General features: G+C 43.3%; 1 protein-coding gene across 5 annotated transcripts in view; it reads right to left on the reverse strand.

The window, feature by feature from the left end:
* The window catches only part of GNG7 (G protein subunit gamma 7), a 131,053-nt gene that overhangs the window by 93,018 nt on the left and 21,143 nt on the right, over positions 1 to 16,892 (reverse strand). For all 5 annotated transcript variants that reach the window (XM_034755535.1, XM_034755531.1, XM_034755534.1 and 2 more), the window contains exon 2: positions 13,379 to 13,455. The gene's annotated coding sequence lies outside the window, so the exon portion shown is untranslated. The remainder of the gene's footprint in view (positions 1 to 13,378; positions 13,456 to 16,892) is intronic.

A 16,892-nucleotide genomic window follows, 5' to 3' on the forward strand; every position in this document is an offset into this window, starting at 1 on the left:
GACTAGATTTAAAAAAAATCTGGCATCCTGCCACCCAATTAAAGTAATTCCCCAAAAGCACCAGAGTAAGTGTTACTTAGAGATCTTAGTAAAAAAGATTCAACATGCAGGGCACATTTTGAGAGCTACAGCCAGCAATGCATGTTTACGGGCACTGGGAGGGAACAAAAGGCCGAAAGCGATCTTGGATGGATGCTGTGGTATCCTGGATGGATCAAAATGACTACACTCATCCACAAAGAGATTAGCAAAAGGACCATACAAAAAGAGCTACTATGGCTGCAAACCTCCAGTTCTGAAGATGCCACATAAGAAGAATTCCCATCTCCCTTTGCTCCTGCATGGAAGCATAGAGCTCTTTTACACCCCCTGAAGTAGGACTTCTGGCTAAGAGGGATGAACATCCTTTGGAGCCTATCCAGCCTGATCCCTAATTAACCAGAGTGATCACGGTTGCAAAATTCCACATGAGCCAACAGCGCTGTCTCAAGTCAGCAGCAATCCCAGCTTGAAGGAAGCAAGAAAAGTCAAGCAGTCAGACACCCGAAGAGTCGAGAACTGCTCAGAACATGACAAAAGGCTGGCAATGCTAGTGCTGACAGCACACCTGCATGCTGAAGCACTGCAGCAGACAAAACCAGCACAAACTAGAATACAGCTGAATAGCCACTCGGAGGTTTAAAAGATTAGAGAGTCCCCCTATGTGTCATCCAGGCAAGAATAAACCTCTTCCAGCTTTCCTTCGGCATAGCAGGTGTCAATGTTTGTGAGCTCAAAGTTATGATTCACTTTGTAAAATGAACTGGAATTCACAGGCTTAACAGTCACTTAATGCATCATCCATTTAATGCATTATTACTGATGTTACAAACTGGGCCAATATATTTTGCCCTATTTACACAGTGATTTTATTGTAGTAATCCTTCCAAGTGAATGTAGGGCCTTGTTTAGTACAACAATGAAAACAGTTTGTACACAACGAGGATGAATTTTGTATACCTAGGTACATGTTGATTCATTTGAATTTTAAAGTGTTTCTGATCAGGGCTCCTGTTGAATATGCCAGAAAAACATTGGCAAGGGATTTTTTTAAAATACATAATGTACGTGCATGCCCGAGAGGTCAAGCTGTGTTCTTGTGATGCTCAGTCTGACTTGGCAGCATCTGAAACATCAGATCAGTCATCTCCAATTTCAACTCCTGGATGAGTGCACTCAGTTAGGAATAGCTATCTGCTCTCACATTCTCTGCAGTCTGCTTAGCCAATCCCATTCAATGGCTGATTCAATTATTTGTGCACCAGCACCAGGCTTGGTGCTTTAAAAGCTCTGAGACTGTCCCTCCCCCGTTACAAGGGGATCCAAACAAACAGAAGAATTTGCCCCTCGTAATGCTGAAGGGGGAATTCTACACGATAGCGCTTTTACATTGAAGCCCCTTAGTATCTTAAGTCTCGATGGCTAAAAATGGCTCTGGTGACAAGCCTAACTTTCTCGAGCAGCAAGGACAAAAGATGTTCTAGGCCTGGACTAGAATGTTAACAGAACATTAAAAGTCAGAGAGGAAACATTAAAGGCACAATTAGTTTTTATATGTACTGAGAAGCTCCCTTCCTGCATCACCTTCCGACTCTCCTTCGGAAGAGCCCTCCTGCTTACCAGTAAGACATTGCTCAATCTTTTTCCGGTCAGCCCTGCTTACTGCACTAAAGACAAAAGGTGAGGTCTGTGTGTTCTGGATCAATTCCAAGAATCCAGCTGAGCTGAAATCTAAGTCAGCTTGTTTTCCCCACTTACTGTCTGAACACAAACAAAAATGTTCTGTGGAGTGAAAACATGTCACTTACGCTTATATCTCTACTGGGATCTGGGCCCAGGAGCGTTTGGCTCCTTTCACCATTATTTTCCTCTGATTTATTTAAACCTCAGTCAATGGGGCGGACATACCTTCTGTACTCTGGCTGGACGGAAGTGTTTTAATGAAATGTCATTTTATTGAGACGAGATAGTAATTGCTGCAAATTCTTTATCATAGGCAAAACTGCCAGCTATCACTACAAATACTTAGGAACTGCAAAGAATTTTGCATGTGCCTAAATAATATGTATTATCTCCCCTTTTGTTTGCTTGAATACTAAGTTAAGGTGGGGATGAAGAGAAAAACTTGAGACTTTGATAATCATACTGAAATCTACTGTACTGTTTTGTGAACTTGTAGAAAAGCTCCTTTAGAATTAAATGCAGTCTCCTCTTTGCTATTAATAGGCATAATTGCATGCATGTCAACGATCAATAGGTGCCCTCTCCTGTTCCCTGGACACTTACGTTAATTATTCATTGCAGGAAAATCTGTTTATGTGCAAAGTAAATGTAAAATCCCCAACCCCCAGAAAGAACTCCAGTCTTCAGACCATGCCTTCCTCAAAAAGGACCTTGCATTAGATCCGAAAGATTAACAAAACCAGGCTCTGGATGACTCAGGGGTCAGGAGAGCAAGTTTAGAACAGAGGGTTCTCATTGTTACAGACAGCTCCTCTGCCCGGGAATTCCAGCTCAGCACCTCCACTGATAACAGTGTAACCTATGACAGGAGAAGAGGCAGACTGAAGAAATCAGGCCCCAAACCACTAAGCAAGGCAATTAGGCTTTAGACAAAGGAGAAGAGACAGAATGGAAGAGGCTGAGACAAAGGTCATGTCACAACACGAAAAGCTTGCTTGTAGAGATCAGTGTCAGGACCAACAGCACAGAGACTGGGAGATCCAGCAGAGAGATGGGATATAACTGAATGCTACCATCAGGACAGCTACTGTAGGTAAAGGGCAAACAGCAGTAGTAAGATCTCAAATTGGCTCCTCTCAAAAGCCTTGTTTTTGGACCACCACTGGGGACCTAGACATTCTTCAGAGTACAAGGTCAAGACAACATCTTGTCTCTTTCACGTGCTCCACTTGTACCCACACTTCTTGCTCAGTTAAATTTTCCATAACATTGGCCATGTGTTCCTTTCTGAGTCAACCTTGGACTCAGTGACCCTCTGAAGAATTAACCAGAGTAATGCTAGCAGGGGAAGAACAGGTGGTTAGAATTCCCCTCGTTCTTCCCTCTTTGGAAGAGATGCCAACGGTTGAGCCGGCTGGTGCATCAGATTCTCACTGAAGCAGCAAGGACTTGCTTGATTTGATGCAAGTTCAAATCTCAGCTATGAATATGCATCAGTGATTGAGAAGGAAGCTTACTGAAACTCAATGTCAGGTGAGCACTTAAGTCAAAGCCAAGGAGAGAAGGTGACAGAGGCAGTGGGCTGTGTAACACACCATGCTAACTCAACTATGCAGGAGCTGCTTGTTACCTCTGCACTGCCTCTACTTCAAGGAAGGATCAAGTGAAAGATTAGAGAATCAAGAAGTGTCTTGACAAGTTCTTGAAGACAGTGCTATCTACTAATCATTTTCCATTGCCACTAGAGGCATTTTCAACATCCAGTACCGAAGGCTGCAGGCCTACACACACCTTTACTTAAACTTTAATTAAATCACTATAAAGGGGGAGAGGGTGTTGCATACCAGTCTACTGTAATTTAAACTATCAATAAGCAACTATGTACTTAGGCTATTTCTATGCAATAACGAGTGTTTTTTTAAATAAGGGACCGGACTGAACCGCTTTCCCAGATGCCCTGCCATCTCTCACTAATTAGTGTCTCTGTACAACAAAGTCAAAGAACTTACCCTCTTAACTCTCAGGTTACACTAGAGTCAGAGCTCACTTGTATTGCCCACCCCAAACTGCAAAGCTTTTAACCAGTCCAGTACTATGAACTGCCACTTCCCTAAGCAAAAACCAAACGATCATCTCTCTAAGGCCCAGTCCAACAGCACAATACATTTTAAGTGATAACGGTGAAAGCAGCTCAGAGTCAGCAGAGATATAGACTTCACCCCTCCAAGAACAAACCACCAGAGGGACAATAAAATAATTCAATAACTGAATTCCTAGAAAAGCCTCGCTAGGCTCCCAACCTACCCAATCTTTACAACGGCACCACAGAATTTGGTTCACAGTAATATAGGGCCACAGGAGCGTTAGTAGTGCAAGCAAGGTTTTTTTATGCTTTTCCCCGATGAGATTTAAATGAAAAAATTAGCATCCATTCCAAAGCTGGCTCAGAACTACCGCATGCAGTTTTACACCATGGAATAGCAGAGAACATTAGGGGCTTCTAATCTGCAAACAGATTTAAATAGTCAGTTACTTGGACCCTGCAAAGTATGCACAGTTGTTTAAATGCTTCTGGTGTTCAGTAAGAGGTGATAAATAGTGAAGTGATAAATAGCAAGCTGCTAAAGGAGTCAACCACAATTTTCAGACTGCAGAAGGAAGCTCAAGAGTTGCTTTATTTGAAGACTTAACTCTCTCACCAGAACTCATCTACCTTTTGGCTAGAGATGAAGCTGTGCTGAGTAGAACCAATGGGTCCCCGAATGGGATATGACCATAAGAAGAGACATGAGGCTCCCTGTGCACTGACATTTTTGAAAGTTCAACAAGTGACTGTGAACAAGCACTGTCCCCCCCTCTGGGGGTATGTTAAAGCACACAGAAGAGCATATGTTTGCGCTCAAGTTATGAACCCCAAACACGAACTTCCTAAAATGTTTACACCTAATTAATGGAAAAACTGAAGTGATACAAGTGCTCACCTCAGGTTTACTCTTCTATCAGTGATTATCAGAGCTTCCTTAACGTGCCATTTTGAAAAGAAACATATATTACCCCCAGGCTGATGAAGAGTTCAGGCATAAGGAGCACACATCTGAATGAATAGCATTACCCAGCTCACAAAACTCTTAGGATTCCAACAGGCACCCTTAATCTTTTAACAGTTATAAAGCTCATTTCTTTTACAATCACCAGGTCCATGTTCTCCACCATAATGGAGTACCAGGCCAGCTTGTTACAAAAGCCCTAGAGCAATTTCAGAGGCTGTTCCTTTCTGCAATCCATCTTTTGGATAGGTAGAATTGTTACTTACTTTCCACTAATCTAGTGAGCAGCAGATGCATAAGCCATTCAGAAATCTTTGGCCGGCAGAAGGGAGGTGACCCCAAAGTTTACACAGGAAGGGCAAAGCAGGCAGATGCAATTGTGGTATGGATTCACTTACTGAACCAGCTGGCTGAATGTAGGGAATAGTTCAACTGTAACAACCTCCTCCACACACAAAGTGGCATGTTAAGGGTTTTAAATCAGCTGCTCTAGCTCGTGTTTCCAATCCCAGAAAATACACTTCCAAAATCCAAAGCCTTCCAAAAAAATGTTCAACCTTTTATTACATATCAATTGCAGCAAGCCATACTGAGAAAAGAGGGGCCATGGAAACCTTTGATTAATATTTCCCTATGGTAGTTTAAAAAGGAACAGGCTCAGATTCCTGGCAATATTTTCAAATGCTTTTGTAAGGGTTTTAAATTAGATTGTGAGCTCTTCAGGGCGGGTACCATTTATACAGCGCCTAGCGCTATGGGGTCCCAACCTGACTGAAGCAACTGGGCACCTCAATATAGATGTTATATTCGTTATTAATGAGGAAGAGGGAAGGCAGCACATGCCTACAATCAGCAGGCAGATCATATGTTTGGACTGCCAGCTTCATGTGTCCTTCCAAGATACTTCAACCAGGTAACACACATTGAGCAAGGCCCTCTTACAAGAATTTTACTTTAAGAGTCACAAACTGCTGTTTTGTTTACTCTGAATAAAAGGTTGTTGTTGCAGTTTGTTTTTCCCCTCACTGGCTTGTAAACAGTGCAAGCACTGTCAGATACTAAACACAGAGCTGATTAATAACACGTGTGGCTGCTGTAATGTTCATGCATATTCAGTCCAAAAGTCTGCACAAAAGTCTAGGGGTGAGAGCGTTAGCATAATCCGGAACAATTCTCAGAAATACTAACCCCTCTTCAAATCTTCCTGATAAACAGAGCGCCACCTTTGGTGTTTTCCACAGAAATAAGCCTTTTGTTTACAGGGCTTGCAGAATTCCACTCAGGGGCTAGCCTGTTCCTGCTCAGAAAGAGGGAAAACAAGCCTGACCTCGAATTGCTGAAACAAACACTGCTCCCTCCCTCCCCACACCATCACTCCCAATGCAAAGGTAAAAGCACAAGACATCATGCAGTGGGACCAAGCTGATTGAGAACAGAAAGAAGGACAGCAAGAAATCCTGTTTATTGCCAAGAGCCCTGCAGGGAGAAACAAAAATCCCAGAGCCAAGAGGATGAACTGCACTGGATGCACTCCTGATTTAGTTCACCAGGCTATGTTGATTGTTCTCGTCATTTCTTAGCTGGTGAAAGGTATGCAGGAAGGCGAATGGCCCACCAGTATATTAACTGCAGTACTCACTGTTTATCACAGCCCTCACACTGAACGCATGGGACAGACATCCCATCTTTCACTCATTACCAATAGGCTCTGAAAGACCCCTAATGCCACATTAGGACAGCTGGTGGGCGGGAGATTAGCAGGAGATCCCTGTGGCAAAGTCTCGTGATGTTATCGATTTTTGTCTTGGGATTTTGTTAAACCTCAACATTTGCCTTTTATTTATTTATTTATTTTTAAAGCGTCAGCCTTCTGGAATATTGTGATGAAAGAATCTTGGGGGTTTGGTTTTTAAGTTTCTAGCCCTTGTGGATTCAGAAAAAAAGCTTAAAAATGGGCCTGAGAGTAACCTAAAAGACCAAAAAGGCCAACAGAAAAGAACCTCCCACCATCACCTTTTATTTGTACATCTCACAATTGGGGAGAGGGGAAGGGGGGGGGGAAGAGGGCTGACATGATTTTTGAACATGTGAAGTCGGCAATATATCCTTTGCACTGACTCCAGCTACAGGCACTCCACCCAGCCCCGTGGCAGGATAGCTTGTTTCACAACAGCTTGACAGCAGTTTTATGAATTGACGTTTCAGTGCTTATGGTTTTGTGTAACTTCAGATTTTATACAACAGCCATTTGCCCAGATGGCGAATCAGTTTATTATTTGTACCACAATAGCACCAACAAGTCCAAATCCAAATCAAAGCCCCATTGTGCAAGGCACAGTACAGGCCCCCCGAAGAATTTTCAATAGACAGAGTGGAGGGGAAATAGGGGTGAAGTAACTTGCTCAAGTTTACAGCTGGTCAGTGGCACAGTGGAACCTAGATCTATCTCCCAACTCCCAGGCTAGTGCTCCAGCCACTGGACAATACTGCAGGCATTGAGATGTAATAGGTACCAACTCATTGAAGACCAAGATGTCAGATGGCAAGAGGTTTACTTGTTAGCTGCAAACAGGATTTCACTTGCTACATCACTAATCAAGTAGCTTAGGGACATGTTACATAGCATACCAACAGGCTAATTAAAGCACCACTAATATTAATTAATTGACTCAGACACCAAGACACATCCTCACATGATTTTGATTCACGGTAGTCCTGCAATTGTGAGGTAACCATCTAGGAGGTCAGTATGGCTCACTTTGTAATATTCACTTCTGGGCTAGAAGGTCACAAGCCCAAGGCCCATACCAGGGCTTTGTACTTCACTGTTACATCAGCATTACGTAAGCATAAAGGGGGTGATGCACTACTGAAGGAGCAGTTGCTCAGGAGAGATATTCCACGGACAATTGTCTTAGCTGGACAATAAGAATGCTCTTTTTAATTCTGGTATGTAGTGCCAGGATAGCAATCTAGTGGCAGACCAAGTTACAAATCATGTCACTTTTCTAAGAAGCCCCGTAGATTAAAATCAGCATTGTCAGACAGTTTTAGATGGACAGCCAACACTACAAGTCGGGTGTGCTTACCCCAATTACAGGGGAAGCTGAGTCTCCCACCATCGGATTCCCCAAAAGATCAGCAACTTTCGAATCTTTCCTCATCCCCAGCAGTCTTCACATTTTCCAAAGCCAAGAGTATGACCCAGAATTCTCAGTAAGAAGCAGCTGCCACAGCCATTCTGCATGTGTCAGATTCTAGAGCAAGTTGCCATTTGTGAAGTGGTTAGGAAACTTGTTCTGGCAACTGGCTCTGAAGATAACGGAGTCCTGAAAATGGAAGGCTTGGGGATTGAGGAAAACAAAACGGTGGCCTTCTCTCTCCTCTCCTACTGCTCTGTAGTAATCCATACATCACAGGATCAATATTTAGAGATGGAAATCCACAGGAACCATTCAAACAACCAGGAAATATGCTACTAAACTCCAGTCACACCTGCTTTTGTAGACTCACTCAGCTGCTTGTGGGCTTCTCAGCAAGCCAGTAGGAAACATTCTAAAGAGAGCAGCCCGATGCGCCTGGCTCCCCGCCTCTAGGAGAAGGGGATTTCTGCATGTGTAGTGGTTCCAAAGGGGGTCCTAGTGGGAAGGTGCACAGAGTAACAGGTAACAGAAGTGATAAAGAAGTTGTCCGGAGACTGAGAAGCTAGGGGGAAAGAGGGATTCAAGTAACCTGGAGCTCCTGCAGAAAGGAGAAGAGGTTAAAAAAAAAATTTTATATATATATATGCCAGCATACCCTCTCAGAAAGACACCCTCTTTGATGTTCAAGGCAAGCACATGATGGCAACCACATTTGCCTATTCAATCATTTCACTGCCAGTATCTTAGTAGTTTCTTTGTAAAGCATTCTGGGACACAGAGAATGAGAGATATCATATGACCATGCAACCATGCTCTTAGGCTTTGTCTTTCTATTAATGAGCAATAGGGAAAAAGTTTATACACAATAAATCCTGCAGATAGCCACATTCTATCTGCAAGAGTTCATTCTTTAAAGAAACAGGACAAGCTAATTCCATGGCAAATACTTGGGGTTATATACCCTGCTTAATAATATCTTGTTATACTCTTCCCCAAGGCTTTAAATAGCTAACACTGCAGATCACTCAGGACAGCACAGCATCCATGGAAAGAACAGAACTTACGTTTCACTGGTAACGCTGAAAACTATTTTCAAAAACATTAACAGGGATGCCAGTTTCCTCAAGCTGGTTGGAAAAGTAACTAGGGGAAGAAGTGTGTTACAGGAATAGTCCTTTCCTTGGCTAAGAAATGTACTAAATGATTTCCAGATCTTTTCAGTCTCTATCATCATCAAAAGCAACGTTTTTCTTTCCCCTTTTAGGGAAAAGTGGGTTGTGGGGAGGAGAGAAGATAAAGAGAAACACACGCCCAGGATATAAAACAGTAAAAGACAGTCCATGATTTGGCAAAATAGCTTCAGTCTAAGGTCACTTGCAATTTCCATCATAAAAAAAAAAGTGTTTAACTCACCATTGTATTTGGCACACATTCAAGCTAGGAGTTTGTTTTCAACTAGTTAAATTTAAGTTTATTTAGCTTTTGATTAACAGGGTGAAAAAAAATGTCTGCTGTGTAACGGATGAGATTTAAATTAAAATTTTATTCGTAATAAATACTTCAGAGAATTTTTAGTTTGGACAAATGGCTTTGGGTGTTAAAGGCAGCCCAGTAACTGTTTAAAATATCTTGCATTTGCAGCCTCGTTAGAGGAGCTCTTAGCAGTTTAAAAATACTAACTTAACACCTCTCTCAGGTAAGTACACTGCTTTCAAAGGGACATGCCACTGAGATGCCTCAGAGTTGGGACAATTTTAAAGTGCATACCAATCTACCACAGCTGAGAGAGGAATTGGAGGAAGGACAGTATCCAGCTGAAGTTGAAGAGAATTAAAAAAAGATACACTAAGTTCCACAGCTGAAACTTAGATGGCACAATGAAATTAACAATTCTTAAAGCACCACGTGATCTTTAATTACACGTGGTCAGGTTTTAGCTCGAATCTAAGGACTGGCACCCGAAGGGTATATTTTAATATAGCCATATCCATAGGCTGTATATACAATGCCCTGCATTGTGTATTTAACATGATGTGCACTGTAACCACTCCAGACTAAGACTGGCAAATATTAGGCCAAATGGAATGGCACACAGGTTCCTGTAATGAAATTAATGAACCAGAGGTAACTCTGATTTGCCTCCAAACCAGTGTCAAACTACACCTAAAGTAAGGTGCCCCTACTTTCAGAACAGACCTTAATTCATCATTAGAGAAACTACAAATTCAGTTTTTAATACAGAATTGAGGGATTACAAGAGAGATTGAGAAGGAAAAAACAAATCTCTTTAGCAAATAGGGAAAGACATGGAAACAAGGTCAACAGTGTTGTTTTAGGCCTTGGCTACACTGGTGCTGTACAGCGCTGCAACTTGCTGCGCTCAGGGGTGTGAAAACGCCCCCCCCGCCCCCGAGCGCAGCGAGTGCAGTGCTGTAAAGCACCAGTGTAATCAGCGCCTGCAGTGCTGCACGCTCGCTCGCAGCACTGCAAGCTACTCCCCTCGGAGAGGTGGAGTACTTACAGAGCCGCGGGAGAGCTCTCGCAGCGCTGGCGGCGCGACTACACTCGCGCTTCACAACGCTGCCGCGGCAACACTGTGAATTGCCAAGCGTAGCCAAGGCCTTAGATTTGCACGTTTCTCCCAGAACAGGTTTCATTTCAATGTGCTTTCGTATTATACAAGTGCCCTAACTTCTAGAGGCTGATCTGAAGCCAATGAACTATTTCAGAGAGTCAATTAATAAGGAAACTAGATAAATGCCTTAATGAATCTTGGGAAAACACGATACTCCGGATACAACAGTGATAACTGGAACAGGGCAACATAATTCCTGCTGGATCTAGGTCAGCAACAGAGCACTCTTCATTTAACTCCAGGAAGAGGACAAGAATCACCAGAATTTAAAAAAAAAAAAAAAAAAATTAAAAAGAGTGAGCCTGCTGGATGAAGATTGTTGTATTTTAAAGACATACTCGTAGCACAGAGCGCTCTGAATGAGTCCATTGATGGAGCACTGGTTATTCATCTAGAAGAGCTGAATGGAACAAAAGCGTTCTCTTAAATGCATCCTGAAAATAGAAGCCAAATCTAGCAGTGACATTTCAAACATGTGCCCTACTTCAGGAATAAATTCAAGAGGGGGAAAAAAAAAATGCCACACAGCAGGGGTAGGAAGCTAAGCTAAAGAAAAAGTATGAGCCCCCCCAAACTCACCACTCTATTGAATATGTAATTTTTATTTCACTGTGCAGGGGTTTACATAGACAGTGTCTATACATTGAAATACACTTCCCGTTTGGAATTATACAATTAGCACCTACTAGAGAGATTACCAGTTGGCAATATGTTAACCTCTGGGCCAGACAAACCGATACTAATGCAACATGCAGTGATCAATAGACAATTAATCCATGAATGCTTTGACTCAATCCAGCCCACAGGAGGGCACTCTCCTCCAGTTCTGTGAATGCTGCATGGGATACATTTCCTGAACAGCAAATTCAGTTCTAGCACACTAGGTGGCCAATAGAGAAATGGAGGAGGAAAACAAAAACAAAAAAAAAGTGTTGATTTACATTCTGCCCTTGAAGTGAAGAAGGTTAGGGGGACATTTTGGTTGTTAACACACAGCAACAGGAAGTTACTCCATTTCTGCTACCATTTGGAGAAAGCAGGCGGAATTGCCAGTCATACAAACATGGACAGCCCTAACCACATTTAGTTGGTACAACAATCACTTGGGCCTCATTTTAGCCAGTGAATGCCTGCTAACATATCCAGGGACCAAAGATCTTTCTTAGATAACTGGCAAATTGTCTCCTTAGACTGACCTCACACTTGGTAAGACAACTCTCATCCTTTCTTGTATTTATACCTGCTCCTGTATTTTCCACTCCATGCATCTGATGAAGTGGGTTCTAGCCCACGAAAGCTTATGCCCAAATATATGTGTTAGTTTCTAAAGTGCCACAAGGACTCCTAGTTGTTTTTGCTGATACAGACTAACATGGCTACCACTCTGAAACCTGGCAAATGACTGATTCCACTACTTTAAAAGCGCTAGCACCTTTCCTGTATGCTGCAAAGCTCAACTCTCATGGACACACTGCCCTCTTGTGGCAATTCTAAAGTCTTTAGCCAGTCTATTACCAGCAACAGGAAAAGACACTGGGGACAAGCACACCAATGGCATTGTTTTCTTAAAAATATTGGAATGTGCACGTCAGAACCAGCAAACTGTTTTGTGAAAGCGCCTCTCCTCCAACTTCCTTGCTGACAAGCTCAATCTATTTGATTTCTAGTTTGTTTGGCTTTCAGTTCCATGAGGACTTAAAACAGTATGAGGATAGGTCACCTGAATGAAGGGGACAAGTTTAAAGAGGTACCACCCGCAAGGCAGGTCAGTTTTACTTAATAACCTTAAAATAATGTTAAGTTACCATATCACTGCTTTAGGATCTAAGGGGGGGGGGGGAATCATTGCTTGACAAAGCAGTGACTACGAAGGAATAATCTATATAGAAATATTTGAAGAGTGTACACATCAAGGAAGGCAAATCAAATATTTAGTATTTGAAAAGTCTTCCCTGTATTTCCCAACAAAAAACTACCAGAGAATGGATAGATTTGGTGTGCTCCCTCAGAAGCCAACTATCCAAAACTTGGCTAAGCAATGAAAAAAACATTGTGGAAGGCAAAGGGGACATGTGAACATCAAGGAGGAAGAGAAACTTAGGAGGATACAACCCCCGGGAGGTCTCAACCAATTCAGGCTGCTGCTTGGGGTCCTCGAGAAGACCCAAGATTTATCATATTCATACTATTATCCAAAAGTTAGAGAACTGTAACAATCCTTTCTTACTAAAAGATGCCTGAAGTGCAGTCACAACTTGACACCATCCAAAGACAGCAAATGGCTGCTCCAGCATTTCAGGATGCAGCCAGAGCACAATGCATGAAGATCTAGCGTTTAACTGCTATTAGCCCAAAAGGTAGTTGTTCAAATAAATCGCTGTACGGAGTGTTGAAAATTTACTTTTAGGGATAGAAACAGCTTTCTGCAACAAAGATGCTGCAACAATCGGCTGGATACACAACTATTTAAAGTTCGCAGCAAGCAAAGTGTCGCACAGAGCATCTGGATTAGGGCAGCAGGCAGTTAACCCTTTAAGGGAACTGGCACTACCCAATCTCACAAATACATTCCTCCTCGGCTCCTCCCTGCCAGATATCCCCAGTATCTTTCCATCTAAACCCATATCCTTTATAGGGAAAAGAACAAAATACAGAACCGAACATACAATCACCATTTGACAAACCTGCAGCAAGTCTTATCTGCCCTGGCAGTCTCTCTGATTGGATTCTAAGCATACTGGTACCACCCTCCTCAAGCCACGGGCAAGTCATTAAGAGGCATAGCAGTTATTTTAGGTGCGTGTTGTGGTGCACTGTAACACAAAATGTACCTGTTTAGAGGATGTCAAAGCTACTGTTTTCAGCACCAAGGTAGCTGATTTCTCTGGCTTGACTGAAGACACTTTTCCTTTAAAAAAAAAACAAAACAAAACAGAAGAGAATTTACAATGATCAAGACATGGTTACTGTGTTTGACAAGAAACATCATTTGCACTGAATATACTTTGTAGCTGACATTGCTCCCAGAAAAGTGGATGTCCCGTGCAGTACTAAAGCATAAAGACACTGAGCCCAACTAGATACTGTATTTCCTACTTGGCAGGCATTTATTATATGAAGGCCACACACGGATTAGCTACTAGCCAAGTGGGTAAGAGAATGCCTCTTTGCACTGATAGATCAGAGATTGTGGGGGATAGAGAATATTCCCCCCCCCCCATTAAACCATTTAAGTTTCAATGGTGCAAAAATATTTAAATAATTAGCTATGATGTACATTTTAGCTTATTGTTTCATGCTGGTTGGCTGAGACTTTGATCACTGGCATCAACGCAGGCTGGAGCTCTGTGACCAAGTAATTCTTACTTATGCCTGCAGATGGCTACCTCACCAAAACAACTGCCATTCATAAATAGAGGGTTTGTTTGTTGTTTAAATCTATTGTTAGGCATGTAAGGAATAAAAAAATATTCCAAGTGCTTAGTCAGCCAGTGAGGTATCAGAGAACTTCTCTCCTGCTGACGAGAGGGATATGGATACTATGAAACTGATCACGTACGCATTATGCTTTTCTAAAGACGTAAAACAGAAAATTTCAAAGACCAGAGAAATCAGCCAAAACTATTAACGCAAAGCCTGTCAGGAAGACAGACATTGTCCTAAGAAAAAAATTAAAATGAAGAATTTAGAAAGATTTAAGTCATAGGCCACGCCTACAGCAGTATTCCTGTTTGCTTCCTCACCAGAGCAAACATACTAAGTGGATATTTGATTTAAGCCTAATAAATCATAGACAAGAACTTGCAAATAAAACCTTCCAGAATTATGCTTTCAGGTAGAGAAACTTGCTGAGATACATTTCTCTTGTTGTTCTCCTGCCACAGAGGGCAGGACATGAAGCAATGGGGTCAAACTACAGCATAGCAGATTTAGATTAAATCTCAGGAAAAACTTCCTAATTGTAAGATCAGTAGGACAATGGAACAAAATGCCTAGAGAAGTCGTGGAAGCTCCTTCACTGGAGGTTTTCTAAAAGAGGCTAGATAGCCATTTGTCTTGGATGGTTTAGACAACAAATCCTGCATCTTGGCAGGGGGTTAGACTAGATGACCCTTGCAATCCCTTCTAACTCTAGGGTTCTGTGATTCAGTATGACAAAGAAATATAGCGTACCCTATAAAGTGAGCTGTCTAGATACTTCTCAAACGCAAATCAGACTGGTTGAGGCAACACTGTCTACTATGTTTCAAAATACAGCCAGCCAATCTGAGACCCCAGAATTATTAGTTATGTAAATCAGATATGTTTAATATTTTACAAACATTTAGCTCCATATCTGCTTTTGCAGGAGAGAAAAACCTCATTTCTTGTGCAAAAACTTAAGTGTTTAATTTATTACTTACTACAATGAAAAACCTTTGGCAAAATCTTGGCTCTTTTGTAGTCAATAGGAGTTGTGTCATTGCCTTCAATGGGACCAGAATTTCATTCCTTGCATTTACACTGTGTCCACAGCTTCAAGTGTTATTGAAGTAGTTTAATACATGATGACAGGAAGTTGCCTCAACATTTCCATGACAGCCCTGTGTTCCCAGGGAACGGTTAGCCAACAAGATTCCTCCTGGGCTGGAACCCTCCAGAGAGGTTAAATTTTTTGAGATATTGAGGGGGCAAAGGGAGACCACCACCCCAAAGCTGGATTCTTGAATGAAGAAGAGATGCTATTTTTAGCCTTACCACTCTGGACAGTGTGGCTTTGAACGATCCACCATCTTAAATGAAATATCTAAAACTGAGAGAAGTCAGGTTTCAGAGTAGCAGCCGTGTTAGTCTGTATCCGCAAAAGGTGCCACAAGTACTCCTGTTCTTTTTTTTGAGAGACGTCAGGGAGAGTATAAAGTACTGTCAACTCAGCCCTCCTCACCCATGTCTCAGTATTGCAGCATGACTGGCAAGGTCTCACGGCTGACCCATCTAAGCACAACAGGCCTGAGTCAAGAATTAAAGTACTACTGCAGTAAGATGGGAAAAAAGCCAGGAAGCTGTGTGTGATAGTTTAAAGGGAGGGAGGGGAATCTGCTGTAATAAAACAAAGTCAGCAATTCTGACTCTCAGGCTCTGTTCCCAGTTGTGCTGCTGACTTGTGCGACCTGTGACCTCAATTTATCCCCTCTGCTAAAATGCCCTTCTCCCTAGGGTAATGCAGTTCAATGTTTGTCAACCAAACTGACACCCTCTGCTGAAGAGGGGCACCCTATCATTTTTTTTTTTTTATATTACATGTGTGAAGAAGTGAATTAAAACGTAGTTGTCTGCTACACCAAGGCTGTGTCAGCGAGTCCCCTTGTATTAATGCTGCTCCACCAGGGGTGACATAGGTAGGCGGATGTTAACACGGCAATTGCATTTTTACCACTTTAGTCATCTAGACCAGAGGTGGGCAAACTATGGCCCACGGGACCCTCCTGCCCGGCCCCTGAGCTCCTGGCCTGGGAGGTGAGCTCCCGGCCCCTCCCCTGCTGTTCCCCCTCCCCTGCAGCCTCAGCTCACTGCGCCCTCGGCGCAATGCTCTGGGCAGCGAGCTCTTGCTGGGCAGCGCAGCTGTAGAGCTGTGGCCTGACCCCGTGTTCTGTGCTGCACGGAGGTGTGGCTGGCTTCAGCCGGGCAGCGCGGCTGCCTGTCCTGGTGCTCTGGCAGGCACGACTGTAGCGCCGCCAGCGCTCCAGGCAGTGGGGTAGAGGGGCAGGGAGTGGGGGGAGGGAGGGGTTGGACAGAGGGCAGGGGAGTTTGGGGGCTGGTCACGGGGCAAGGGTGTGGATAGGGGTCAGGGTAGTCAGGGGTTCCGGGAGCGGTCATGGGACAGGGGTCCTGGGGGGCAGTCAGGAATGAGAGGAGGGGTTGTATGGGGCAGCAGGGGGCAGTCAGTCCAGGGGCAGTCAGGGGACAGGGAGGGATGGATGGGGCAGGAGTCCCAGGGGGGCCATCAGGGGACAAGAAGCAGAGGGGGAGTGGATTGGGGGCTGGGGCCAGGCCACCCCTGGCTGTTTGATGAGGCACAGCCTCCCCTAACCAGCCCTCCATACAATTTCAGAAACCCAATGTGGCCCTCAGGCCAAAAAGTTTGCCCACCCCTGCTCTAGACTATGCCTACTTGGAGCAGGTCTAGAGAACATGGTGACAAAAAAATGCTGGCAACTTTGAGCCCCTCTACAACTACTATAGTTGTGGGGAGGCTGGGGGGGGGGGAGAAAGAGAGGGACAGAAGAGGAGGGGAAAAAAATCAAAGGTGAGAGAGATCTACTAGTTAAAAACACATGTTAACTGTAGCCAAAGGAGAGTACAATG

Source organism: Trachemys scripta, chromosome 22, assembly GCF_013100865.1.
Source record: "Trachemys scripta elegans isolate TJP31775 chromosome 22, CAS_Tse_1.0, whole genome shotgun sequence".
Taxonomy (NCBI): Eukaryota; Metazoa; Chordata; order Testudines; family Emydidae; genus Trachemys; species Trachemys scripta.